Consider the following 27,837-nt stretch of genomic DNA (forward strand, 5'->3'; position numbering starts at 1 on the left):
TTCAATTGGAACTATTTTATGGAACTGAGTATCACTAACGCCTCTGATATGCTGCGCGAGACCATCTCCAAACTTTCGCGCGGCTGGACCTGTCTGCACCATTTGTCAATTGTCAGTACAGCACTCACTGCTCCGGTCTTCAAATAAACTCCAGAAACAACGAACCGGCGGCTTGAAGCAGATTATTTGTGGAGGTGAGTGAAGTAGGCTTAACTTGTGTGTTATTTACTACGACAGAAAGAGGTTATTCACGTTAGTCAATTACTTGTAAGAAGGAGAGTGGCCGCTGAGGGGGGAACACTTTTTTACCGTGATGTGTGTGTGTGTGTGTGTGTGTGTGTGTGTGTGTGTGTGTGTGTGTGTGTGTGCGTGCGTGCGTGCGCGCGCTTGTGGTGGCGTTATGGCTCAGGCTGGGTGATAATTCTATATTGTAACAGGCTAGTATTTTGGTTTAGTATTTAGTTTAGTATTTTGGTTCAGCTGTCAATCAAATCTTCATTACAGGATCATTTTCTCTTCCAAATGAAGGCGAAAATGGTGCCTTGCCTGTCATCTGGCAGAGTTTCTAGCCCATAAACTAACTACTAACTTGAGCAATTATGCAAACTAAATCAAACGGTAATGTCTAAGAATGCAAAGAAATGTAACTGGCTCGTTAAAACATGCATTCCAGGAATATTATTTACATTTATAACGATAATGGCGCGCGCCTCCGAGCCTGACAGCCTCCCTGGCTGTCAGGGGTCGTCTCTCGGAGATTCCAGGCGGGCGGACAGCACCTATGAATCGGATTGTCCGCTCGCCCCGCACGAAGCAGCTGGCTCCCTGGTACTCTGCGGATCCCACTCGTGTAGCATGACAACAGGCTGAATCCCACTGGATTTGCGGGTGGAACACGCCAGGATTGGCCAATCCCAAAGCCAGTCCTCAGAATTGTCAAATCAAATCATCGACACGTATATGGTCCGCCTCTCAATTCGTTTTCAGTGTCTGACGCTCGCGCTGGTGCATTCCGTTCCGGTTCACTTCGACTTTAATGGTGGAGCTGATTTAATTACTGTATAAATATGAAAACAGGGGGAAAGCTCTACCTTACCTGGTATTTGTGATGTGTAAAGTAAAGCTAGAGAAACTGACCCAGACCTTTTTCGTTGGGTTTCACTTTTCAATTGTGCAAATATTACAGTCACTAAACTGTTTCCCTGTAATGCTCTGTAGATCTTGGATGTAACCATATTGACATTTCCATCTCTTTTTCAAGTGGGCCCTGCTCGCACTCACACACACATTAAGGGGTTAAGGGCCTTGCTCAAGGGCACCTCAGTGGTGGTAATGAGGGAGGGGCAAGTGCTGCTTTTCACACATGCTTTTCTAATGGACACTGTCTCTTTGTCTATATACTGTGTGTGTGCAGGTTTTCGATGAGATATCATACATTGAGGGAGAAACAGCCAGTGGAGGACACACATTAATCTGTTAAGTAAGTTGAGAACTTTTCTTTTCTCCAAAAACCTATTCCTGTGGTCCTCTAGGCCTACTTGCTTTTTATCCTTTCTGGAAAGGATTTTATTTTATTTTATTTTATTTTTATTTTTTGTGTGTGCTTTGAGCACCACAACATGGCCGGTGTCTCCAAAACTCAGCAACTCACACCAAAACGATCTAGATGGACATATCCTGTGGGTGGCTGTAGTTTTAATTAAAGGTGACTGGCTTGTTAAATAAATGATTTGTGCACATAGCTGATGCCATGATCCCATGGAACCTAATGCATGTGTCACTGCATTTGGACTCTTATTTACCAAATTGTAATGTGTCTGGAATGGATGAGCTGTTTTACCAGGTTCCAAGGTGGATCAGAAAGGTGCGATTTAACGCCCCCACTTACAGTATCTGACTTATCAACTTCAAGATGAATTTTAAAATGTGTTGGGAACTTGGGACCAATCGGGCTGTGAGCCAGAAAGGTCTTTGTACAGCTAGACCCTGGGCAGACAGTACAGTGAAATAATTTTTAAAGTAGCTCATGCGTCACTTTTGTGTAGCACTTTTTCAAATGGCAGTTGAAATATTGACCAAAGAACAGTGTTACTCTGCCACTAATTTATCTCTGTTTGCTTTTCAGTTTGATACAAAGAATGGCTCCAGAACCAAAACCTGGGTGAAGCAGATGTGGAAGCTCGAGGGGGGAAGCCTGGATGCTACATCACAGAGAAAATAATGGACATAAACAAACAAGCAAAGAATAGCACTTGAAGGGACACTCCACCGAAAAACAATGCTGATTTATTTTGCACATAATCTCACACATATCCAAAAACTGTAAACCGTTTTGCAGGCATTCATTTAGTTTGACAGTTATTGAGAGTTGATTTAAGTTGTGATTTGTGAATGACATCACTGGTCCACGACTGAACTCAAATCAACTCTCAATAACTGAAATTAATTAATTACGGTAAATGAATGCCTGCAAAACATTGTTTTTTTCCATAAAGTTTTTAGGATTGTGAGATTTTGTGCAAAATAAATCTGCATTGTTTTTCAGTGGAATTCTCTACTTCTGATTTGACTTAAGGCCTTTGCTCCTCAAGGGAGCATAGGCTATTGACAAAATGTCGGTGGTTGGCGGTTCTTCCCTGTTCTCCCCAATTGAGCCTGCTCCCAGACATTTCTGCCTGCACACCTCTTCTCCAGCTGTTCCTGGGGTGACCTCTTTTCTTGTCGGGTGATGTTGCCTGTTTGTTGTGTTATTGTTAATTAGTCAGTAGTTTTATTATTTAATTGAGTTTAATTGTAATGAGTCTTTAATTGCCTTCAGCACATTAATTGAGTTGAGTCGCACTTTTACTTTTAATACTTTTGACATAAAGACAGGTACAGGCTGACTGTTCAGGTGCACTGCTGTATGTGCGGTTCTCTCTCCCACTCCCTCTCTGTGTTGCTTTTATTTAATAAATAATTATATTGTTATGTAAACCTGAAATAGTCTTCATTTAACTAGTTCAAGAAAGATTACTTTTGTGATGTTTATCTGGTCTGACTACTCTCAGCATGGGGTGCTGGTTAACAAGCATTCAACCATAGGCCAGCATGTTGTGTTTTGACACCAGAATAGCTGGTGTATGCTGGTCACACCAGCACACCAGCATAGGTGTACTGGTGTATGCTTCCCATGCTGGTCACAAGACCTTGATGCTGGTCACACCACCAGCATACCAGCATCATCGCATGCTGGTCACACCACCAGCATCCCATGCTGGTGGTGTGACCAGCATGGGATGCTGGTCACACCACCAGCATACCAGCATCATTGCATGCTGGTCACACCACCAGCATCCCATGCTGGTCACACCACCAGCATCCCATGCTGGTCACACCACCAGCATCCCATGCTGGGATGCTGGTACACCAGCATAACTTGTTGTGTTTTCAAAACACAACAAATTTACCAGCATCCCAGCATGTGATGCTGGGATGCTGGTACACCAGCATAAAAAGCTATGCTGGTGCATGCTGGTTTTATAGCGTTCGTGCTACAGCAGCTACTGAGCCTGTTAGGGATCTTGCAGCAAAATATAATGCTCCTCTATTACCACCGTCAGCAACAAGTGGAGGACACGGAGAACAGCGTGTACAACATCCTCAGGGCTCCATACAGCTGACTCTTCCCATCCACCCCTCCCCTCCCTTCATTGGATATTTCCTAGAAGGCTTAGCGGCGGCTACATTTTTACAACACAAACAAAATCAGGCTTAACGTGTTAGATAGAAATTATATTTATTTTTAATACAACATGCAATTCTGGAATATGTTAATATTGGACAAAATGAAATGAAATGAAATGTAAACCCTGAGTGTAACCGACATACTTGGCTTGCCCTATATATAGCCCTCGTAAATACAACGTGAATAGGGAAGTGAGAGGTTTGAGGAACACATGGTTGCACTGTGATGTCTGTGATATCCCCACGTCCACTCTAACAAGACTTTAGCTTACTTGACCGACTTTTTCAATAAAAACACATTTATGCCATGAGTTTATATAATGTATATTTATGTTGCATCATTTAGCCTGTGCTGTGATGTGCAGGAGCGGCCAATACGCTGGGATGTGTTTGCATCATGTCTAAAGATCAAGGAAGTGGATGATATCAGGAACATCACCGATAGTTAACGTTCTATATTGTAGGCTACAGGGAGACCATCAGCCCTGCTGAACAGCTCTGCATTTTCCTGTATAGGTTTAATCATTTTATTCATCGACATGGCAAACCTCCCTGCAAAGCCAAGGGTTTAAGCTGCTCGCTACAGTGAGATACACATTATAGACTGTGCGCCCCTAGAGGTTGTATGCCATTAATGACGAGATTGTCTTATTCTCTGTTTTTGGTGTACTTTGTGGCAGCGTTACAGCGCCACTTACTGGCCTGGCATATATTCTACAGCGGTTTCAGTGGTATTCAGTGGTTTCATGTGGATACACACATTTCTTGAAACGATTCCATGTTTATGGAAAACTTTTCTGAAACGAAAAAAAAAGAGATCGCTTCCGTCTCCGTGTGGACATGGCCTTAGTCTCGCCCTCTATACTTCATGGAGGGAAAAGTTGGTCAAAATGGATGAAAGGCGGGACATCCACTCATTGCTCCAATCACCTGCCTCAGTTGTGTTTACATGTGCTGTGATTGGTCGAATATTGAACTTCCTTCCAGTTTGAAGCATTGTTCTTTGCCCCCTTTGGAAGATGTCAACTTCCTCTGGCCAAATGTTAATGGTCTGAAATAGAGCCCGTCTCTGGAGCATTCGAAGACTGTGGAAGAGATAGACTGTAGCTCCGTTGGAACTCATTCAGCTAGCGCCTAGAAAGAGTTCCGTCTCCCTACATTGACTTGCATGCGACTTTCGCTCCCAAACTGTCTAAATCAGCGGTATGGACGTATTTACAAAGTGCCACAGAAACCTTTCAAAGCCACCTACTTGAGAAGAAGGGTTCATAGCTTCTCGACGTCGGGGTTAGAAAGCTCGAAGCTGCTCATAAATGCCTCTTTTCATCCGAAGTCTGTGCTGGTGTTATTATTTTTTCCGGGTTAGAGTCCAGCCGTCACAGCGCTCACCAGCGCCACTCTGGTGGAAAGCTCGGTAAAAAAAGGCTGTAGCCTCAGCCTGTAGCGGGCTTAATTTTAATGTCAGAGCAAAGTTTCTGCTACCATATCATATGAAACTAGGTCAGCTAAAGCATCCAATGGTACCAACCATGTAAAAATAACCATGCATATATATATACCGGTATATATACATACACATATATATATATATATATATATATATATATATATATATATATATATATATATATATATATATATATATATATATATATATATATATATATATAACCATGCTAAATAATGCTCTAAATTTAGGCAACATTTTGACCGGGTGAAACTATTTTTCATTCAGATATATGTTGAGGTGATCACCTCAAGGGTGTGTTCCAATAGCTTACCACAGAAAATCTGTTTTTCACAGGGTAACTGAGCCCGATACAGCCTTTAAAAGTAGATTTCTGTGATATCTCCCAAATATTGCGATATTTCTGGAGCGAGCCTACTCCTCAGGGTTAATGTGTATGTAAAAACTGCTGTCTGTAAAAAAAGAAAAGATAGAGAAAAAAGAAAATTGACCACAATTTGGGAACCACTGGCTGTAATTAATCCACCATCGGCAGTGCTTGGTAGCTGATTTTTGTAATTTATTTATCAGAAGATAATCGGAAGGTTATCTATCAGTGTTTGTGGCTGATCTAATGATCAGGGTCGGTGCTATTGATATTGGTTTAATTTATTCAGCATTGACACTTTCTATTGATGGCTTAAGGTAATTTGTGGACAGCATCTGTTGATGGTCTACCCGCTTTGTGTCATTACTATGTCGGTAATATTACTGACATAGTAATGACAAAGTCCTTTAATTTATGAATCAACGAGGTTATCTAGGTGCCAGGAGTGGGAGCGACGGTGCTGATGGACTCGTCGCCCCACTTGTATTCACCAATAGGCGGTGGGCGGGCAAAGCTGCCTCTGGACATGGGCTCATCACATCTGTCTGGGTGCAGCAGGAAGCCAGAGAAGGTGCTGTCCATCTCCGGGCCAGTGTACATACCATTAGTGAGGTTATCCTTCACCAAGAGATACACTATATCCCATCTATTTAGGTGAAGGACGACTTGCTGTGCGGTGGTGCCTAACTCTGTCTCGCATGTCGCAATCACGACCGGCTCATAATTATGGAAGATACCGACTTTGAGGGGTCGTTTGTAGACGGTGAGGTGGTAGCTGAAGACGTAGGTGCCGTTAACGGGGGCGGTGTAGATGCCGGTGCCGGGGTCATAATGTGAGCGAGCGATGCTGGGGTTGGAACGTCGATTACGCATCGTGTGTCTCGCCAAACACTCGTCACAAACGGAGACATTGTTGCCCTGGCATGGTGGACAATAACACATAACAGGACAAGTTGGACATGGACACATATAATCCCGCGGCCTACGAGGATCAACACCACAGCACTCTATGCAATTGAATGAATATGTGCGATCAATGCTGATGTTGTAATCTGTATGACCGGTGTTGATGTCGTAATCGGAGGGGTCTGTGTTGATGTTGTAATCGGAGGGGTCTGTGTTGATGTTGTAATCTGCGAAATCAGTGCTGATGAAATCTGAGCGGTGGATGTTATCTGAGCGGCCGGTGCTGACGTTGTAATCTGTCCCACCAGGACAACACCATGGAGCCCCAGTACATGGACACTTAACCTTTTCACCCACTAGACCATTGCCCAAGTCTACGGGCTCCACGCCACAGCAGATTTTACAGGGGATGTTTTGGTCGCTGGATGGACCTTTTTTTAGATTGTAGGAAACCTCAGAGAAAACCACTGGGCCTCCAGGCGGGGGGAAGCTAATGTTCAGCCCTGCAGAGAAGGACGACTGGATGTCGGGCATGCAGGGACCGGGCGGACCCATGATCCCCTGCGGCCCCATGTCGCCCTTCTGCCCCTGGGACCCGTTCTGCCCCATGGAGCCCGTCTGCCCCTGGGCTCCTTTCTGCCCTTGCCTCCCCTTTTCTCCGTCATGACAGTCACACGTCCCCTCAGCACCTTGGTCTCCCTTCTCACCCGCAGATCCGGGGGGTCCAGGGATTCCGATAGTGCCGGTGTCACCCTTAGCGCCCTTGGTCCCCATGGAGAATGAGAGTCCAGGCATACCCGTGGGGCCCTGATCCCCTGGGAGCCCCTGGTTGTCCACGCATGGACAGAGGCCGTCATTTCCTTTGGGACCTTGGTCCCCTGAATGACCCTCAACTCCACGATCCCCCTTGTCACCTGCAGGACAGAGGGACCAGGCAGGAGTGAAGGTTAGTCTGGTGTGAATACAGCCATGCACAGCAAGACAAGATTATTTCAGATAATGCTCCTCAGATTACAGATTGTGTTCACGTTTGTCCAACGATGTTGATGGAGGCAGAGATCCAATCTTCAAATCTAATCTTTAAAGTCATACTTCACCCAAAAATTAAAATTCTGTGATTATGTACTCACTCCCATGCCAGTTGAACCACAGGTGCAGTTTATTAATTCCTATAACTGTGTAGCAGCCTCCACCACATTACCAAAGGTATGACATTACATAGGTATTAAAGAGGCCCTGAACTGGATACAGTCATACCTCTCCGACAGAATCGAAAAGGTAGAAGTAGGAGGTGTACTCTCTGAGCCCAAAAACCTTACCTGTGTTTCTGGCAAGTCAATTGGATCAGTGTATGACGAGTGAAGCTATGGCCCTCTCTGTCATTGGGAAAATCCATTCAAGGACAAAGTATTTGTCCTTTTTAGGGGAAACCCACCATAGTAAAAGACTGCACAAGAACCCGAAACCACTTCAAACAAACTGTTTAAAACGGTTTAATTTGATAGAGATATGCTGAAGAGTTGCTGTGTTGTTAGTTTCACTACCAATAAATAAATAAAAACCGGATCTGCGATATATATATTTTTTAATAGAGTAGGGCTGACACCGTCATTGTGGACGATGCATGTAACCTGGTGGAAACTGGATACAGCGTTCATATAAGGCAAGTAACTCGTGTCGATGTATCTTGCTGTGACTGGCCGAATTGAAATATATTGTCATGTCATGGTGTCTTTGGGTCATTTATAAACTAAATTAATTCTGTTCTTTTTCTATAGATGTTTTGGGTACTGCTATTTTACATTGAAGTCAACGCGAGTGGCTTGTGTTGTCCCCTAAAAAGGGGCGCGGCCTTCATGTTTTGCAAATGACCCGGATGTGCTGGCTGGTCCAGAGCTGTATAATAGAAGAGTTCCGACATCTCCATTCACTCCAATGGACCAGTTTTTTACTCTCAAGAGTTCCAGGAAGTAAGGTCCTGGATTAAGCAGCACTGTCGAGTTGCAGCAAAATAGACAGTTTGTATTGTACTCTGAAAGGGTTTTTCGTCCCTTAAATCAAATTGTACATTATCAGCTTTATTTTAGCATGCAAAAGTAGCGCGAGACCCATTCCTGGTTGTTCATTGGCTAATGAGTCTCGCATTTTGGTCCTCTGCTAACGCCACTCTCTCTCTTGAGGACACTCTTCTGTCGCTCACCTTTGAAGCCTCTGGCTCCTTTGTCTCCCAAGGACCCGTCACCCCCCCGTTCACCCTTCAAACTCTCATCGCCCTTCTGTCCTGAGGAACCAACACAGCAACACAGTCAGAGACACAAGACACAAAGGCTTTTATTTTGAAAGCTACAGCTACATAAAATCATTGCCAACTGCATTATTTCATTTCATTTTAATTTCAGTTTGTTAGGATTTGGTGTGTTATTGCAAAGTAAACAGTCTGTTCATGTTGGATGTGAAACCAGAAGAAGTTGCCCGACCTTTTATCCCCCATCTGCCCACAAAGCCTGGTGGACCTCTGGTCCCATCCATCCCTCTTCTGCCACGACTACCGGGCATACCTGAGAGAGAGAGAGAGAGAGAGAGAGAGAGAGAGAGAGAGAGAGAGAGAGAGAGAGAGAGAGAGAGAGAGAGAAAGAGAGAGAGACTGTGGCTTGAGACTTAATTTGGAACCTCATGGTGCTTGTCTTATCAAGGACGCTGGATTCAGGTCGTATGAATGAATACACCAGCGTTTTGAGAAGGGCTAATGTGTTGCCTGCTGTGTGTCACAGCCCTGCTGTTGTCTGATAAACTGATATTTGAGCCTCCAAGGAGCATCATCGCCACAGCCGAGAACGCAAGTACCGTGAGTGGAGTTTTTATTGGGGAAGGAAGGGGAAGGGGCAGGGGGGAGGGGGGGGCACACAGTTTGTTTGTTTTCGTCTCTAAATATGGTATTCAGGACAGCCCTAGTTTATTTATGTACGTATAGTATAACGAATATCTGCGGATATATCAATATAGGATTTGTTTTACTCCTTAATATTGCCATCGACCCCAAAAATGCAGTATTGGTTGGGCTCTACCATCGATTTTATCATTTATTATGGAGCTATAACTACAGCTGTAACCATGCTATAGTGAATTTATGGACTGTCATGGAGTGTGACCTGGTACTCTGCTTACGCCTTTCTCTTTCCTTTGGGCAGCTGAGCTGCTTTGCACACAAAACAACTATGACTGATACTATCTCATAAATGCTCACCTATCACTGCATAACGGTTCATTAGCCACACTATACATTTTATGGATTATTATGCAGCTATATAACACACTAAAACTACAAACGTACCACCCAAAAAAGTGAATGTATATCTCTAGCTACAGTCCATTAAATGGTCCATACCTGGCCATCCCTTGTGCCCCTTGTCTCCTTCTTGCCCCTGGTTGCCTTGGCATTGGTGGCAGATGCAGTACCAGGGCAGCTGCTCAGGTGGGGGTGGGTTCGGGCCGCTCATCAGCATCTCACAGTGTACCTCGCTCGTCCCATCGCCCGGGAACGTCATGTTCAGCAACGTCTCTGGATCGCCCAGGGGAGACCTCGCCATGATGACAGAGAGGTAACCGACCCCCAACAGGACATGAAGGAGATTCGGCATAGCCTGGATTATATATATATATATATATATATATATATATATATATATATATATATAAACATGTATTAAGATCAACTACATTTTCCGGGAATTCCCAGCAGACCGGAAAATTTGGCTAAAAAACGACCTGCCCGACCCAGTCTGTCTTATCTAGCAGTGTGACATATAGTCAAACTAATCTCTGTTTTTAAAACTTCATGGCAAATCAACATTCCACATGACAAACATTTGCTTTTGATTAGTCATTTTAATGCAGGGCAATTTATTGATCATAATGTAACTTAATGTCTGCAATCCTATGGGTCTGAAATTCAACCCAGGTAATTTTTGGGGTGTTTTTACAAGTGTGGCACTCACCACGCTATAGGAGACTTCCTGTCACCCTATACTCAAAATTGTTACATATCCCGGCCGGGTTAAGGACAGAATCTCTCCATTGACTTCCATTCAAAAGTGCTATGTTTTGCTATATTTTTGCCATTCCAGTCATTGAAAAAAATGCACTCACATTATGTTTTTATGCTCTCATCCTAAAAAAAAGAAGAAGAAAAAAGAAAAAGAGGATATTTTTGGGTTGTTGAAGATTTGTGAAAAGGTACATGACCTCAAAGTCAATGTCATCGTTTTCCCATTGGTTTTAATGTTAAATCTGATGATAAAAACATTTATTTATTTGTTTACCTCTAGCCATTAAAAAAGAAGAAGTTATGAATTCCCGGATGTTAGGCATGGGTGAAGTCTTCAAATGTATAGTTTTGTTTTACTATTTCTGCCCATTTTGACCAGTTTTGTCATGCAGCTTACATTAAATGTATATGGTAAATGGATCTCTATGCCTGGGGAAACGGGGGGACCTTTCACGCTGTTACTTATCTAAATCACGTTAAATCTGCGAGGGATATATATAGCCCCTAGGATGATATATATGTTTCACATAGTTGTGATTTCATTTTGCCATTTTATTTTGTCTAATATTGAAATGTTCCACAATTGCAATTGTGTTAAGAGAAATATTATTTCGATCTACCACTTACCCTATTTAAGCTGATTTAGTTGCTATTTCTTCTCAAACGGATTCGCCTCAATGCGCCTCAATGCATACTGGGAGATTTCACATCTGTGGCGTGCCTGTCTGCTGTCTGCTGTCTGCTGCACGAGGGAGTGAGAGGTGAGAGAGAGAGAGAACCGGCAAACTTTTTTTCCAGCAGTCTGTATTGTGCCTGTCTGATGAGCAAGAGAGAGGGAGTGACACAGAGAGAAGGGGGACAGAGAGTCAGATGGCAGAGGAGAGCTCCACGCAACTGGCGCACTGAATAGGCCTGGTTTTGAAAAGCGCTAAGCCCTAAATTAACGCCAGGGCGGAAGATATCGTTACGCCGGTATTTAAGGCCGAAACGCCCATTCTGGCCTATTCTGGCACTGCGCCACGCCTGTTTGGCCTAAAGCGCATTTCGGGGCGTAAAGCCATGTTGCTATCTTCCCGAGGCAGGCACAAGGCATGTTTTTTTTGCGTTTAAGGCCAGTTTTTGCGCCTAAGGCCTGTGGGAGACGATTTATAATAATAAATAAATAAAATAGTCCCTCCTACCTTCCTGCCAACAGGGAACCAGGCAGCGCCTCCATTTTAAAGCCGACACAAACGTTAACTTTATCACAGGAATGCGGGTGTTTTGCGTTCTACATTAAATTAAGACATTACCGTTTTCCGTTTGGGCGCTTGCTTTATTTTGTATGTTACATACGTATTGGCCAAGTATTATTAAAGGGATAGTTTGGTTTGTTTGAAGTGGGGTCCTATCCAGAGGTGTAGTGCTATCTTGAGAAGTGAGGGAACGCACCTATTTGCGGAACACCCCCCTCCCCCAGCACACGCACAGGTCCCCCCGCACGCACACACACTACACTGACACACACACATAATTTATTGTGTCCTCTAGACACTGCAGAAGTAGCCCATGACAGAGTCAGTTATCACAAACAGCTAAGCTAAACAAGTCTCAAGCATCACACATGTTGCACAAGGCTGCATAATTGATCATTTGGCACGGCGGCTGGCATTTTTACCAAGTAACCATTTTGTGGCGAATTCTGGCGATGCAAATTGCAATCTGGTGATTAACGCTAACTTTTGATTAGCGTTAATTGAAAATAAATCTCGGTAATGTAACGTGCACTCCATAATTAGTAACATAGTTTTTTGCTGCATGGTGAGTAAAGCAAATCTACCAGGTACATATTGCATATTTTACCAGCATTGGCTGGTGCTAATTTTGTAGTCATCATCAATGCTGCTAGTACTAGCAGCTAGCGTAGTAGCTAGCGTCAGAAGCTAACCAACCTACAGTAGCCTACCTGTTCCTCCAGGGTTAGCTCCAGGGTTAAGGGGGCGTGTGCCTGCCTGGTGCCAAAACAGCTTTTAACATTGTTTCTAAATGATTGTAAATGTACCTTTTTCGCAACTGGTCCGAAAAATGAAAGGATGTTTGGCTGCCTTTTCATCTTTACTTGTTATCTCATCAGGTACTGGGAGAAAAAAAAACATTTTGATGCTGAAAATGCCACTACTAGCTAGTTAAGGTGGACCGGTGGAGTGTTTCCCTCTTCCTTCAAGCCATGAGTTGATACCATGTGAATCATTCAGCCCACCTTAAATATTAGTTAAGGTGGAATGTTTCCTTCTTCCTTCAAGCCACGAGTTGATGCCATGTGAATCATTCAGCCCACCTTAAATATAGACAAATGACAACTTTGTCCAGATTCACTCGTTTTATTGGCTCCACATACACACACACGTTGACACACACAAAACACTGCTTGGAGAAGTATGGGAACGCCGTTCCCACGCGTTCTGCCGGGACTACACCTATGGTCCTATCAGCTAGTTCGATACACTAACTTAATTAGGTACAGTGGTCTGCAGGCTGGGCGCAGTGTGGAACGAGAGCCGACACTCAGAGCAGCACCCAAACCAGCCTTTTCTCTGTAAGTACGGGGGGTCAACAACTAAAACGTAATTTAGCCACCTAAAACAACGCCCACCTAAACAAATCGACATCCGTGTACATGCACGCTCTATTTTGACAATTTTCAGCGCTTTACTTTTCCGCAAAACAGCAGTTTCATTCGGCACTGCTTTTTCTCCCAACCGTACAACTACCGTATTCCTCCGCTAAAAGCCTGGACAGAGCACAGAGCCGCGGTTTACAAAACAGGAAGGCTTAGAAGAGAGATAAAACACTGACTTACTTTAGAGACAACAAGTCACCTGGCCTCTCTGGTCTGGGACGTTTTCCACAATTTATCCTGGGAATGGTGAAAAGGTCTGCAGGGCACTTAGGCAGCAGGCACATCTCTCTGCCTGTTCACTCTCTGCAAAAGTTCCTCTTCTATATTCTCTCTGGTTCATAATTGTATCCTCTTGTCACCAAGGTGAATGGCATACCATCCTCGCTATCAAAATCACTCATATTTTCGTTCGTGTATTCTATTTGTTGTGTCTTCACTAACAAACCGAGAGAAATAAAATGCCCCCAAATAACTGCGGAGTAATCCAGTGCTGCGGCTCTGTTAGCGGAGGAATACGGTAGTTGTACGGTTGGGAGAAAAAGCAGTGCCGAATGAAACTGCTGTTTTGCGGAAAAGTAAAGCGCTGAAAATTGTCAAAATAGAGCGTGCATGTACACAGATATCGATTTGTTTAGGTGGGCGTTGTTTTAGGTGTTTTAGGTGGCTAAATTACGTTTTAGTTGTTGACCCCCGGTACTTACAGAGAAAAGGCTGGTTTGGGTGCTGCTCTGAGTGCCAGGTCTCGTTCCACAATGCGCCCAGCCTGCAGACCACTGTACCTAATTAAGTTAGTGTATCGAACTAGCTGATAGGACCCCACTTCAAACAAACCGAACTATCCCTTTAACATTTACGGGCGAAGAGATTTCAGGAAGTGAAAGCAGTCAGGGCGACCAGATCGATTTAGTCGGAGAGTTGCGTCAGCGGAGGTCGAAAATGATTAACCATGTAGCCAAATGACTAGCCAGGAAGGGGGCTTGCGCTACGTTAATAAGCATAAATAAAGCTGATAATATACAATTAGAATCTTTTAAATGTCTGACCCTTTCAAAGTATGTCACAAAGGTTCCATTTTGCTGTAACTTGATAGCCCTGCTTAATCTTTTTGTGAGGTAAAAAAAACGGGTCCATTGGAGTGAATGGAGATGTCGGAACTCTCCATTATAGATATACTGTATATATATACAGTATATATATATATATATACTACTTTTCATAGCTGTCTCACCCATTGTGCATAAATCCTTGTGTGCGCTTATCAGTACATATTCCACAACATGCGGTGCAGTCAATATGACTCTCCTGAATGAGGTCATTCAAAGCCTTGAATATTTCGTCTGCAGTAGTGCGAGCTGGCAGAGTATGGCAAAACAAAAACTCCTCCTTGGCACTGAGTTCTTTAATACAGCGCACGTATTAAACCGTTAGTTGAGCGCAGTTGGTGATGTTGGTAGACTTGTCCAGCTGAGTGGAGAAGAAATGGCTGTCATGAATACCGCCAACACCTGTTCCTTCATGTCTGCGATGTGGTGCTGGATTGTATTGTCAGACATTGGGATGATATTTAGCTTGGCGGCAGCAGCTTCTCCCATCATTACCGAACACATATCTTTAGCAGCAGGGAAGATTAATGTTTCACCAATGTTGTGGGGTTTACCAGCCTTAGATGCATAATGCCACACGATATGATGCTTCGGTACTAGCCTTTGTATTTACAGTGCTAAATGTCTCAACTACTTTCTGCTGTGACAGCAATTCTTGTAACTTCCTATGGAAAAACTGCTGTGGTTTGGCTGTCAAACCACAGCACCCGCAGTGCCGACAGCCCGCAATGCCAACGTTAGGTTTAGGTGTAAGGGGTGGAAGAGGTTAGGTTTAGGGTTAGGGTCTGGGGGATGTTAGGTTTAGGCATGGGGGCTGGGAGAGGTTAGCTCCAGCCGGTCCCCCCGACACGCTGCACACCGCCTCGCTCAGCTGGTTCTGCTTGTGCGCTATCGGCATTGAGGACTGTCGGCACTGCGGTCTGTCGGCACATAGACGCGGCACCTTAACCAAACCATTTAACTCCAAACCATAAATAGTGAGGGTCATACTTCCTCCATTTTCTGCTCGCACCAGACGCTGTCTCCTCTATCACTGTAGGTAGCCTATTAAATAATGTTTCATTTTGCTCCACCACGGCACGCATAGCTGAAGTTAGCTACCAGTTTTTTTTCCATCGCGTCGCGCCTCCTCTGAAGCTCTCTCGCGCCCCTAGGAGAGGCGCGCCTCACAGTTTGAAAACCGCTGCATTAGACTATTATAAGATTTCAAACCGATTAATGTAGCATAAAACATCTTTCAAACACATTCATTACACATGGAACTGTTGGCCTTCTTTTGTTTTTTGAGAAAAACTCGCTCAAATAAGCAGGCGGTGTCCGCTCCCAGCTCGCACAAAATCCTGCCTGCCCCACAATGCATCGCACGGCTGCCTCCAATACACAATGAATGGGACGCGCAGAAAAACATGTGTAGCCCTGGTAAAAATTAATTTAGACATCAGGATGTAAATAGTAAAAAAAAAAAAAGTTAATATGCATAAATACAGTTAAAAATGAATAAATACAGTTTAAATATGTATGCATGGATAAAAGAAAGAAATAAGTATAAATATAGCCGCAAGCGGCGATGACGGGGTCCAAGCATGGTCAGTAATGGTGTAGTGGTCAGTAAGGGTGATGGGGTCAGTCAGGGTGTTGTGGTCACATAAGTACTTGTGACTTGAAGTAGTACTTGGATAGAAAGCAGTTTTTGTGTACAATATCCCTTTAAGTATCTGGACAGAAAGTGGTATTTGGGTAGAACATACTGTCAATAGAACAAGTACTTCTCTGGCTCTGCAGATACATATAATATGGTCTACAAAGTTAAATACAACAGTCTGGATAGCTCACTTGGTAAAGCTCATGACTTATGCTAACTAAAGACCATTGCGGCTCAAGTACACACCCCACGTGGGATGAAAAACTTTCAACTTCAGACAGTTAAGTCAGTAACAGTAATTAAAACCCCACATGTTGCCTCCTTATTTTGCGGTGTTTCATGAACTTTTTCAATATCTTGGAAATGTTAGCTGGAGATTGCGTGGCTGTGTTCAAGAACGTGTTTTGCAACAGGAGAGGTTAGTTCTTGTCTCATGATGGAGCTTTTGTGTTCTGAAATCAGAATTTTCAGTTGTCATTGTGTCTTTCCCACACACACATCAAACCATAGGGCGTAGTGGCATCCACTACAGAAGGTTGATGGGTTTTATCCCTGAAATTGCTTTTGGTGACTATAGCCAGCCTAACCCTGCATGGCAGCTTGTCATGCAGTCCATTTACCATTAAGTACATTTTTGTATTACACACATAATGCACCACTTTACATTAAAAGTCTGCCCTGAATGGAGGTGTTTGAACTAATTGGTGTGTGCTGTTACAATGAGCACATGAGTGACAAGGATGATTCAGATTGTGAACTCTGTTCAGATGTGAAGACACAATAATGTATTGGAATGTTTTTCCTCTCTCATCTGAAAGAAGGCTCCCAGCAAACACAATTACATCATGATGATGTTCTGATATCATCTTTCAGTGACGTCCAGGACTAGGCCAAATCACAGCCGATTTGGGGATCATTTAGACATCTACACAGGAATGTCAAGATGACGTCGAAATATGACGTTACCATGAATAGGCATATTCAGTTATTCTGCTATGTACACAGTGTGTATTCAGCAACGTTATACATAATTATATCCAGATTAACCTTTATTCTACATTTTCAAAAAATAAAACAGTTACCAGGCCGTGATTTGAACCCACAACCTCCAGCTTTGGTGTCTGCTACTCTACCCCTACACCATCCTTCCACAGCAATGACAAGGCACGGATGTAACCTTATTATGACATAAACTTGTTTTTATTCAAACGTGGGTGTCAAGTCTTTGTGGATCGGGCATTACTGTGTGACATCTAAACCAACTATGTATTATGCTACAGCAGATGCAGTAGTAGTAGTAGTAGTAGTAGTAGTAGTAGTAATAGTAGCAGAAGTAGTAATAGTAGTAGTAGTAGTGTTGGTAGTAGTGGGAGTGGTAGCAGTAGTAGCAGCAGTAGTTGTAATTGACCGGTTAATGAGTTGTGGGCAATTTAGTGTTGGCGTGTGTTTCATTAAAAGTTTCGAGATTTAGCATTTCAAAACGGTTTCACGTATCCAAAATCCTTTACTAACCTTAGGTCGGGGTAGTCCATAGATGGCCCAGAAAAAGTTTTGTGTGATTTGGCCAAACGGTCTAGGAGGAGCTCGCAAAAGTAGGTTTTTGATCAAATTCAAAATGGCGGAAAATCTACCACGCAGAAATGGGCGTGGCCTAGTGGGTTAGATACATTGATGCTCCAGGGAAACCAGTAGATGTGGAATTTTGATTCTACAGCTCGCAGTTCAGAAGTTATGGACCGACAAACGTGAAATTGGCTGTTATAGCGCCACCATCTGGTGGATTGGTGTAATTTTTTTACTCTGAGTAGTGGGTGATGTCGTGAACCTGTGTGGAAAGTTTGGGTGATGGGGGGTGTATGGTTTCTGAGATCCACACACTTTTAGGGCAGGAAAAGAACAAAAGTAAATACACAAAAGTTTAAACATTTATCATTTCAAGACGGTTTCACGTATCCAAAATCCTTTAATAACTTTGAGTCAGGTAAGTCCAGAGATGCCACAGAAAAAGTTTAGGCTCATTCAGGCAAATGGCCTGGGAGGAGTTCGCAAAAGTAGGTTTTTGATAAAAATTCAAAATGGCGGAAAATCTAGGCACACGCAAATGGGCGTGGCCTATATGGATAGATGCGTATTGATCCAGGGAATACAGCCGAAGTGGAATTTTGATTCTACGCCTCACGGTTCAGAAGATATGGACCATAACGCGAAATGGTCTGTTATAGCGCCACCATCTGGCCGATATGGGTAATTTTTTGTTTCTGAGTAGTGAGGCACATTTACAATCTATGTGCCCAGTCTGGCTATGCTGAGCCTTACAGTTTCTGCTGTACATACAGTTTTACCGGAGAAGAAGAAAAAAAATAATCGGAACAGATACAATAGGGATCCACGCACTTCGTGCTTGGACCCCTAATAATCAGAACAGATACAATAGGGATCCACGCACTTCGTGCTTGGACCCCTAAAAATGTACATGGATGATAAAATGTATAAATTAGAAGTCATACTGTTTACAGCTTTAAGAGTCAAAGTTTGGAGTTCATGCAAATTACCATAGTTTGTTTGTTCATTCAAGGATTCAACTCGTGTAGTCAGACGATCAGCCTAACATGCTTTGTAGCCTAATCTGTCCATCATTGGTTTTCTTTTATGTAATTGGAAGGTGTAAATCAAACAGCCAACCCAAGTCCAGTCTCAGGGTTGGGGGCGGGACTTAGTGGTGAGCTGAGCTGAGCATCTATCGGAGTTGGGGAACTGACAGAAGCGATTGAGTCATAGAATGGACAATATATCGTGAATTGGGAGCACTATGGGTGGATATATGATGAACACTGTAAATAGATTACACTATGAAGAGGACATCAAACTCCAGTAGGTGGCGGTAATGCACATACATATGTATACATAAAACTCCAAAAAACTGTTAGCTTTGCATTTGAAGCAATTGGTTAAGACAAGCTACTGTTAAATCGCCATGAAATAGTGTTTGGACTTGTTGCTTAGCTGATATATTTGATTCAGGAGACGGACAGTGGTCATTGAGAGAGAGCGGACCAGGAAAGCTCTGTTTGGACCACATGTGGGTGTGCTGCTGTTGGACTGTCACTGCTGTTTCTTCTGCCATTCTTCCACCCATCCATTCCCCCCGTTTGCCATTCATCTGCCCCTTCCATCATCTACCCCCCTACTTCCATGAACTACCCCCATCTGATTAGTCCCTGGTTTCCGTGAGTACTGACTGCATGTGCCTTTTGTTTTACCTGCTTGTGTGAACAAGTGAAGCGGCCATTACAGTTTTCAGGCCTCCACGCTCCCAAGCTACACTTTTTTGTGAGGAGAGGAACTGACTGATATTAGGTGAGGTGATGCTAAGCTAACATCTAAAGCCTACCTCAGACAGTATCACCGTTACACTAATGTAAATCCACAGATTACAAGGTCCGGTGTTCGGCGAAAAAGTGAAAACTGACCACTGCCCAGTGTGATTAACGTTACTGCTGCAGCTAGTGTTAAATCACCATGAAGCGATTGTCTCCCAAAAAGCTATTCTTTCTCCACATTTCTTGTGACTAACGTTACAAGAAAGGGAAGCGACAGTGTAGTCGGTAAACTAGTGAAAAGTTTTGAATGAGTTTTATCGGGCGTGTGCTATGAAGAAGCGTGCATCTGTCTCCTTCGGGAGCATATCTCCAGCCACCATTTTCGGGATGAGCTGGAAAACTTCCGGTTCAAACTTAAAAAATAATGTTACTTAAACTAACGTAAATAGCTTATTGATGCACGTTGGAGGAGAAAGTGGTATTCCAACAAACGAAGCAGCAAAACTTGTATCCAAATTCTCGTTGTGATGTTATATGGCATGAAACTGTGGCTGTAACGCATTACTCAAAATAAATAAGGTTACGTTACAATAAGCGTTTTATTTTTGAAAGCAACAAAGCGGATGACGTACTTGTACATTCTGGCTGACTTGACGGCCGTGCAGTTCATGCTGCCAGATCCACATAACGAAGCATGCGTAGATTGACCATTTTTAAAGGGGTGGGGAGTGGGGCGAGTACCCGAACAGCGGAAACGTGTACTGAGGTTATGAACAAGTACTCGAGTACCCGAGTACTCCCGCCCATCCCTACTAACTACTAGCTACATGGGACGGGTGTTACACATGGACAAGTGGATAAGCAGCTACACACACACCCACACACAGCAAAGTCCCCACAGTAATACGAGAGAACATGCACACACACACACACACACACACACACACACACACACACACACACACACACACACACACACACACATACACACATCTCCAGGGTGGAGGCCCTCTGTCCAGCAGTCTGGCTGCTCCAGCTTTCCCATCCTGTCTAAATTGATTAGATACACATGCCCCCTCCAGACTATACTGCAGTTGCACTGCATAGAAATGAGCAGCAGACTCCTATTTACAAACACTACTACAACAGCAGACAGTAAGTTGCCAACATATTCATTCATATAGTCAACATCAGCGTTCAAATAATAATCCAATCACAAATCATAACAATTATGTAGGCATATTCACCTTATGTAGCCCCGCCCACTTGACCCATTGTGTCACAACTTCCTGTTCAAAACGCCGGCTGTTTTACCTGCTCAAACTAGTCTGACTCACCTGGTCAAACCTAGTTGGACTCACATATGAGTCAGACTAGGTGTATGAGTCACAGGAAGTGTAAACACAATCAGAACTTCCGATTGTGTTTACACTTCCTGTTAGTCTCTCAAGCCAGACTGTCTCTTCTACATAAGGTGAATACTGTACTATATTCACCTGCATTTACCTGGTTATTGAGTGTGTTTTGGTTTACTGTAGTGATATTATGTATTGTGTAAGTCACCTCCTGTGCTCATTGTGTGGCTTTAATGCAGACATGCAGAGAGTTTGCTCCTTCAGATGAGACTTATTGATGTTGTCTCTGTTATCTAGTGCCTCGATCTTAACTCTCATAGAAGCTATCTACTCTCAATTATATTATTGATATCAGACACCATTAACACTTTGAGTGCCACGGCCCTTGGGCAAAAGGTGCTGTACTGTGCCACATAGGCCGCAATGCATTTTAAAACAGTCATATAATTTCTTTAATAATTACTATGTAAACACTGAACATGCACAAATAACGATGAGACTCTCTTCTATCACCTGCAAAAAAAAGTTTATTGATCCCATTTTCAAGCATTTCAAGCACATCATTGACTCATTGCTAATATTTTCTGATGTAATGACACCTCAAAAATAATTTCCTTCAATAAAAGAGTGAAAACAAAGGAATTTTGTTTGGCCAAATAATATTTTTTAGCTGCAACCAGCAGCGCTGGCCCCTGCGTGCGCAGACCCTACACCTTCTTGCTGGTCTTGATTTACTGCTGGTGAGCATCAGATAGCCTATTCTAGCTTGTTTGCTCTCTGTGCATCGAGCCTGCTGCAGCTGCCTGGGTCTGTTGTATGCTCTAGTGCCCTGCGTGCCCCACCCCCCCACCCCCCCTCCTCCCCCCCCCCCGTTGTGGGAGGAGTGTCTCTCTGGGCTCTACTGTGAGTGCGTTTGCTCTGCGTGTGCTCTGCACTGAAAAATCCGCTACATCCAGCTTTTTTACAGCCGCGTGTATTTGTCACCAGCTCCCATGCTTCCAGTTGAGAATAATAACAACTCCACATGCGGATGGCTGTAGCAGCGGACACGGAGGTGCTCAATTGTGACAGCAGATTGGCTGCTGCAGGGGCACAGCTAACGTTATGCTTCAATGAAGCAGCTGCATACGGACGGATGCGATGCGATTTCCTTTTCCCCAACGACTTCTTCTGTGTGTTTTACTCCACGTTCTCTCATCTGGAGAGCGCTGTCGCCACCTAAGGGTTCTGTGAAATAGGTTAGACACATTCAATAGCTCTCATATTGTAAGAGGCGATGTAAGAGGCTTAGATCGACACCCCCCCGTCAAAAAAACAATTTGGAGTTATTGACGCCATTTGGCGTCGCTGGCAGCGTACGGTAAATTTCTCTTGACGCCATATGGCGTCGCTGGCACTCAATGTGTTAATAACTATCACCACTACACTGCCTCTCCTGGTTGGATGACTCCTGAGACCCTTACCCAATTGTTTTCCCTTGCCGCACATTTTCAGAAAGAAGCAATTGCGGCGACCAATCAAATGAGTTCGGGGCGTTTTTTTTATTTTTTTTTATTATGCTATTAACACATTGAGTGCCAGCCATTTTTTCAATCCTGTAGGTAAGTTGTGCCAGGTTTTTTTTTGAGGATTCTGGCTCATTTTACAAGAGCCAAGGATTATTTTCTGTTAAGAATTCGTGAACACCAATCATCTAAAAATAACTAATAGAATGTGTGCTTTCTCTGTCTAAAAGAGTTAGTTTGCAGAGTTAGTAGTTATGTAGATATTAGCCGTTGAGTACAGCATGGTTTCAGAGATTTTCAGAGAGTTTGGAGATAAATGGATTTTTAGAACCACCTCACGTGCCTGTGATTATGGGTGCCCTTGTCTCCCACTCTGTGCTCTCTCTCTCTCTCTCTCTCTCTCTCTCTCTCTCTCTCTCTCTCTCTCTCTCTCTCTCTCTCTCTCTCTCTCTCTCTCTCTCTCTCTCTCTCTCTCTCTCTCTCTCTCTCTCTCTCTCGAGAGAGAGAGAGAGAGAGAGAGAGAGAGAGAGAGAGAGAGAGAGAGAGAGTGTGTGTGTGTCTCCAAACTCCTCCCTCCGTCTGTGCTGCGGAGTGCTCTGCTGCTGGGAGTTTGAGCAGCGAGTTAGAGCAGCCTCTCTCCCTGGCAGCGAGTGTGGATAGGTCTCACTGTCTCTTGGGTTTGATAGCCCCGATGAAGCCCCGTGCGACTCTAGGCTTTATGCTGCTCACCCAGTCCATTTCTGGAACCCCCCACCGCAGCAGCGCGAAGCGTCCCCGCCTACAGTATGAGAATGAGGCTCGTTCGTTTCTGACTGTAAAATCGCCAAGCCATTTCCGCGGGAGGCGGCTGCTTTTGGTCCACGGGTCCCGTGGCTGTGGCTTTCTCTCTGTCTCTGTCTGGAGAGAACTGTCGCCACTTAGTGGTCGGTAAAACCGACAAAGTGACCACCGTCAAAAAAAAAAAATGTTTATGTAAGACGAGATAGCTCGTCTATGGCACTTAACCGTTGGATTATGTAAGACGAGATATCTCGGCTATGGCACTCAACGTGTTAAATGGCCTGCATTTATATAGCGCTTTTATCCAAAGCGCTTTACAATCAGTAGATAGTCTACATTCACCCATTCATACACCAATGGCGGCAGGCTACCACGCAGGGTGCCTTCACACCATCGGGAGCAAGGAGGGTTAAGTGTCTTGCACAAGGACACAACGACAGCAGCTGGGAGGGAGCGGGGATCGAACCGCCAACCCTTGCGTCATTGGCCGACCCGCTCTACCTCCTGCGTTCAAGCTGGGGGACATTCGGCCAGGTAAGGTGGGGGAGAAGGGGGAAGAAGGGGGGAGAAGGAAAAAGAAGGAGGGGAGAGAGGGGGAGGAAAAAGAAAGAAAAAGAGGAAAAATTGGGAGTGTTTCAGATCATATCTTTCTGATAAATGCATTGTTTGCTTCCAAAACACACAAAAAAAAAAACTTTGATACAACTGTCACCCCGGACTGGACTCGAACTTGCGCTGAGTGGAGTGCCTAGTGGACACAGACAGTATTGCCTCTGCATGCATTTGAGATGGGAGGGTGGGTTGATTTGAATTAAATAACAGATATTCTTCCTAGTTATGTCATATGTCCCTTTATGTTCATGTGCATGTTACTGACCTAATGAGTATTGTTTTTTTAATTATTATTAATTATTGTATTGTAAGCAACAAGGAATGTCTCAAAGTGAATTGCTGTACTGTCATACACCAAAGATAAAATAAATAGAAAATGTAATAAAAAATGCTCTTTGTTTGTCGTATATGTGTAATTTCTTGCATTTTCAACTATCAAGTTTATTAATTGGGTAAAATGAACTTAATAAATAAATAAAGTGTTATCAGAGCCCCCCCCCCCCATTACTGCCATTACTGCATTATTATCACAATTGTAATTATTCTGTTTAAAGCAAAAGTGAATGGAAACATCCACAAGCACCTTTGTTTAACACAATTTCAATTTATTAACCTCTTTCCAGACATGCACAAGAGAAGAAAATAAACCAAAAGAATTTGTAAAAAAAACATATGAAGGTTAACGGTTTCAGAATCAGAATCAGCTTTATTGGCCAAGTATGCAAACACATACAAGGAATTGGGCTCCGGTTAGCTTTGCTCTCAAGTACACACAGAGTACACAAGTACACACATACAGAGAAAAAGGAGAAAGAAGGTTACACACATAGTCAAGGCGATCAAGGCAGGAATACTTTGTTAGACATAAGCAAAACAAATTTACAGTGACTGCTATATACAAAGTGGTGACTGTGCTATATAATGTAGTAAAGTGGCTATTTTTAAATATATGAGGGAGTGTAGAGTCAAAGTGTATGGTAAGTGTGCAACAACGCTACAACGTTACAAGGCTTATAGGAATGTACAGTAGTGCAACAACGCTACATAGTATTGTAAACAAGGCTTATCAGGGATTGCATTTTAAATATGAATATATAAGGGAATGTACAATAAATGTGTACAGTAAAATGAGTTGTATGCCGTTCAATGTGAACAAGGCTAGAGTTGACAGTGAATACAGTGAACATAAATTAAGTGAGTGGCTGGTTTAGGTGGTTTTGGTGTTCAACAGAGTGATGGCCTGTGGGTAGAAACTGTTTTTGCATCTATTGGTTTTGGCGTGCAGAGCTCTGAAGCGCCTGCCCGAGGGGAGGAGTTCAAACAGGTCGTGGCCAGGGTGAGATGGGTCAGTGATGATCTGTCCTGCCCTTGTTTTGACTCTGGAGGAGTACAAGTCTTTAAGATAAATACAGGGTTCCCACTGGTCCTTGAGGGTGTTTTGGTTCACCTCAACCAGCTGGAGGTTGGTGCCCTGCATCACTATTGCGTTGCCGAGCACCAACTGCCGAATCTTACGATACTCGGCAAGTATGAGGGACCATCGAGAAACTGCACCCTTTCTCTGCGGGGCTGGGAAAAGGGTGCAGAGGCGGATGAAGATGGTCTCCACCAGCCGGCAGCAATTCGGCCACTGGGCAGGTGCACTGGCTGCACCTAACATGCAGCGGGTAGTGCTCTCAACACCAGGTGTCGTCGAGGGCCTTTTCGGTGTCCTGAAGCGCCCACTCAACAGTCTGTCCTGGTGCCGCGCTGCATACACCACCCGCTGCCTGTCCACTGTATCTAGCATCTCCCACAGTTCAGTCACCCTGTTTGCCTGCTGGTTGCTGAGGAAGAGGGATGACTGATGCCGCAGCTCTACCAGGTACTCAGCAAGCCTGTCCATGTGGTGAAATCCTGGCATATTCTGCTCATCAACAGCCTGTGAAAATTAATAAACACAAAATAGAAAATACCAATTATTTAACATTTTCTCTAGTTTGTGCAGAATTTTATTGATGCTGATGGTTAAATAAAATATGTGAAATTGATGCAGTTGATTTAATGAGATACGATTTATTTCTATATGCCTGCACATTCTAAAACAACCACAGGCACAGGCATGTCTTCTCTCTGCCCTCTCAGACAACAACAACAACAACATTGTCACCCTGATGAAGGCCTGTGTGCCGCAACGCTGTGACTTCTGCACATAAAACAAAATACATTGTATACTGTGTTTTGCATTCTAATAATAGCCTATGTTCCACATTGTGTTTTTTTGAACACAGGGTTTCTTCACATTTTCAAATAAAAAAAATCCATGTTTTCCAGACCTTTATTTGTTTTAAAGATTATGTCTGGTGTTCAGGGAGATAGACATCTTGCCCCTGCTACCTAGGTTATACCAGTATAGATGAAGATTGTTCTTCACAGGCAGATATATCAGAATGTGAGATGATTGGCAGGGTTCCTACACACTTTCCATTTTAAAACTCCCCATACTTTTCCAGGCAAACCTATAGGCTATGTTCTTGACTGGAGGTGATGGTGCAGGGTATTTGATATAATGCATATACTGGCAGCAGCTGGGTCATAAGAGCATCCCTCAAACATTATACATTATTCTGATCATCATCAAAAACTGTGAACTCAAAGTGGCTCCACAACAACCTAAATCTATAATTTACCAGCTGCTACATACTGTACATGCCAATAACGTTTCAGACATCTGGAAGCATTAACGTTATCTAACTACCCTTAACAGCACTAATGTAAACACCAGTCACGTCACGTGTTACAGTACGAGTATGAAACAATTAGTGATTCCAGACAAACTAGCACCTGCAAGCTAACATGCCATCCTTAATATACAAGCTAACATTATACATACATATCAGAGCGTTACCTCTACACAGAAATCAGTGAAAACAGAAGCCGACCACGACCAAGCACATGATACTAACGTTAATAAATCAATATCTGCCCCCCCCCCCCCCGACCCCAAAACAACTAACGCGAATGCACAGCAACACAAGTCTGTAAAGCGATGCTGTCTAAAGTTAACCTACGTCAAAACAACATGAGTCTAATCAATAAAATGTCACATTATTCAAAATTGAATTATAAATTACTTACTTAAGGTAGAAATTCCTAAACAGAGTTTGTCCTTGTCCTCCTCCGTCATCTTGGGCACAGCTCAAAGCAGGAAGTGAGAAACTACGGGAGGTGACGGTGGTGGGTGGTCACGCAATGTTGAAGGGGGGAAGCTGATTGGCCACAAATGTTGAAAATGTTGAGAATTCGCCATGTTGATTGGCCACAAATGTTGAGAATGTTGTAAACGAGAAGCTGCTATTGGCTGAATGTTGAACAATGTTGAAATGTTGAACGGCCGAGCAGGCGGCAGCTGGCGTAAAGCCGCCCGCTATTACAGATACAGGCTTCATGAACAACATTCAGAGAGCCTAGCATTGATCTGCAGCTACTCATGCATATATAGCCCTCCACATGCGCTTTGTACCGCAAAATGACCGGAACGTGGTGTAATGCCTGCATGTGGGAAAGGCGCCGTGCCGGTATAAGCGCGACCCCGTCATCCCCGACATTTCACCAGTTTCGAGCCAGTCAGAAGAGCGGTATGCTCTTAAGGGGACGCAAGTGGAAACGGGTCCAGTCATTTTCCGTGACAGAGATCCTTCAATCATGGGCGAAGTGTAGCCTACACACGTTGCTTAATGTTCCAGCGGGCATAATCTAATCATTCGCGCACATTAAAGCAAACTGGCGAAATGATCTTGTGATAGCCTAATAAGAGCAGTATGTCAGCTTGCTGATTTCCGAAGGCAACCCCGGACACATCAAACGAAGCCAGTCTGTAAAAAGTGCTTCAACGCGACGCAGGTGAACGGATAAACATCGAACCAGCAACTATTTCTCTCAGACACGGATCCCAACTTCTTCAAAGTGCATCATCTAATCATTCGCGCACATCAAAGCAAACTACTTCCACATTTCGCTTTGTGCATTTGCTTTCTCTACATACATAGGCTACAAGCGTTGGGCAGCTTGCCTTGCAAGCCTCTGCCATTCTCGCTTTGTCTGTCCTGTGTCAGGCTGCTGCGAAGTACGGAGGACTGAGTGAAGTTTTGCCGACCCCCCAAATAAGCTCCCCCCTCCCCCCAACATACCGGCTATTTGACGACTAGATTCCCATATGCGCGCGCCAAGGTGTGAAGGGAAATTCAGGGAAATGTCCGATATTGACTTACAGGTAATTTTCCGGTACGCATGTGGGAAAAGGGCTTATGTGAGACTGATTAAGTATGATTAAGTTGGTGTTTTCCAGGAAACACACCAACAGTTAAATT

This window comes from Poromitra crassiceps, assembly GCF_964638095.1.
Source record: "Poromitra crassiceps genome assembly, chromosome: 5".
NCBI lineage: Eukaryota > Metazoa > Chordata > Actinopteri > Beryciformes > Melamphaidae > Poromitra > Poromitra crassiceps.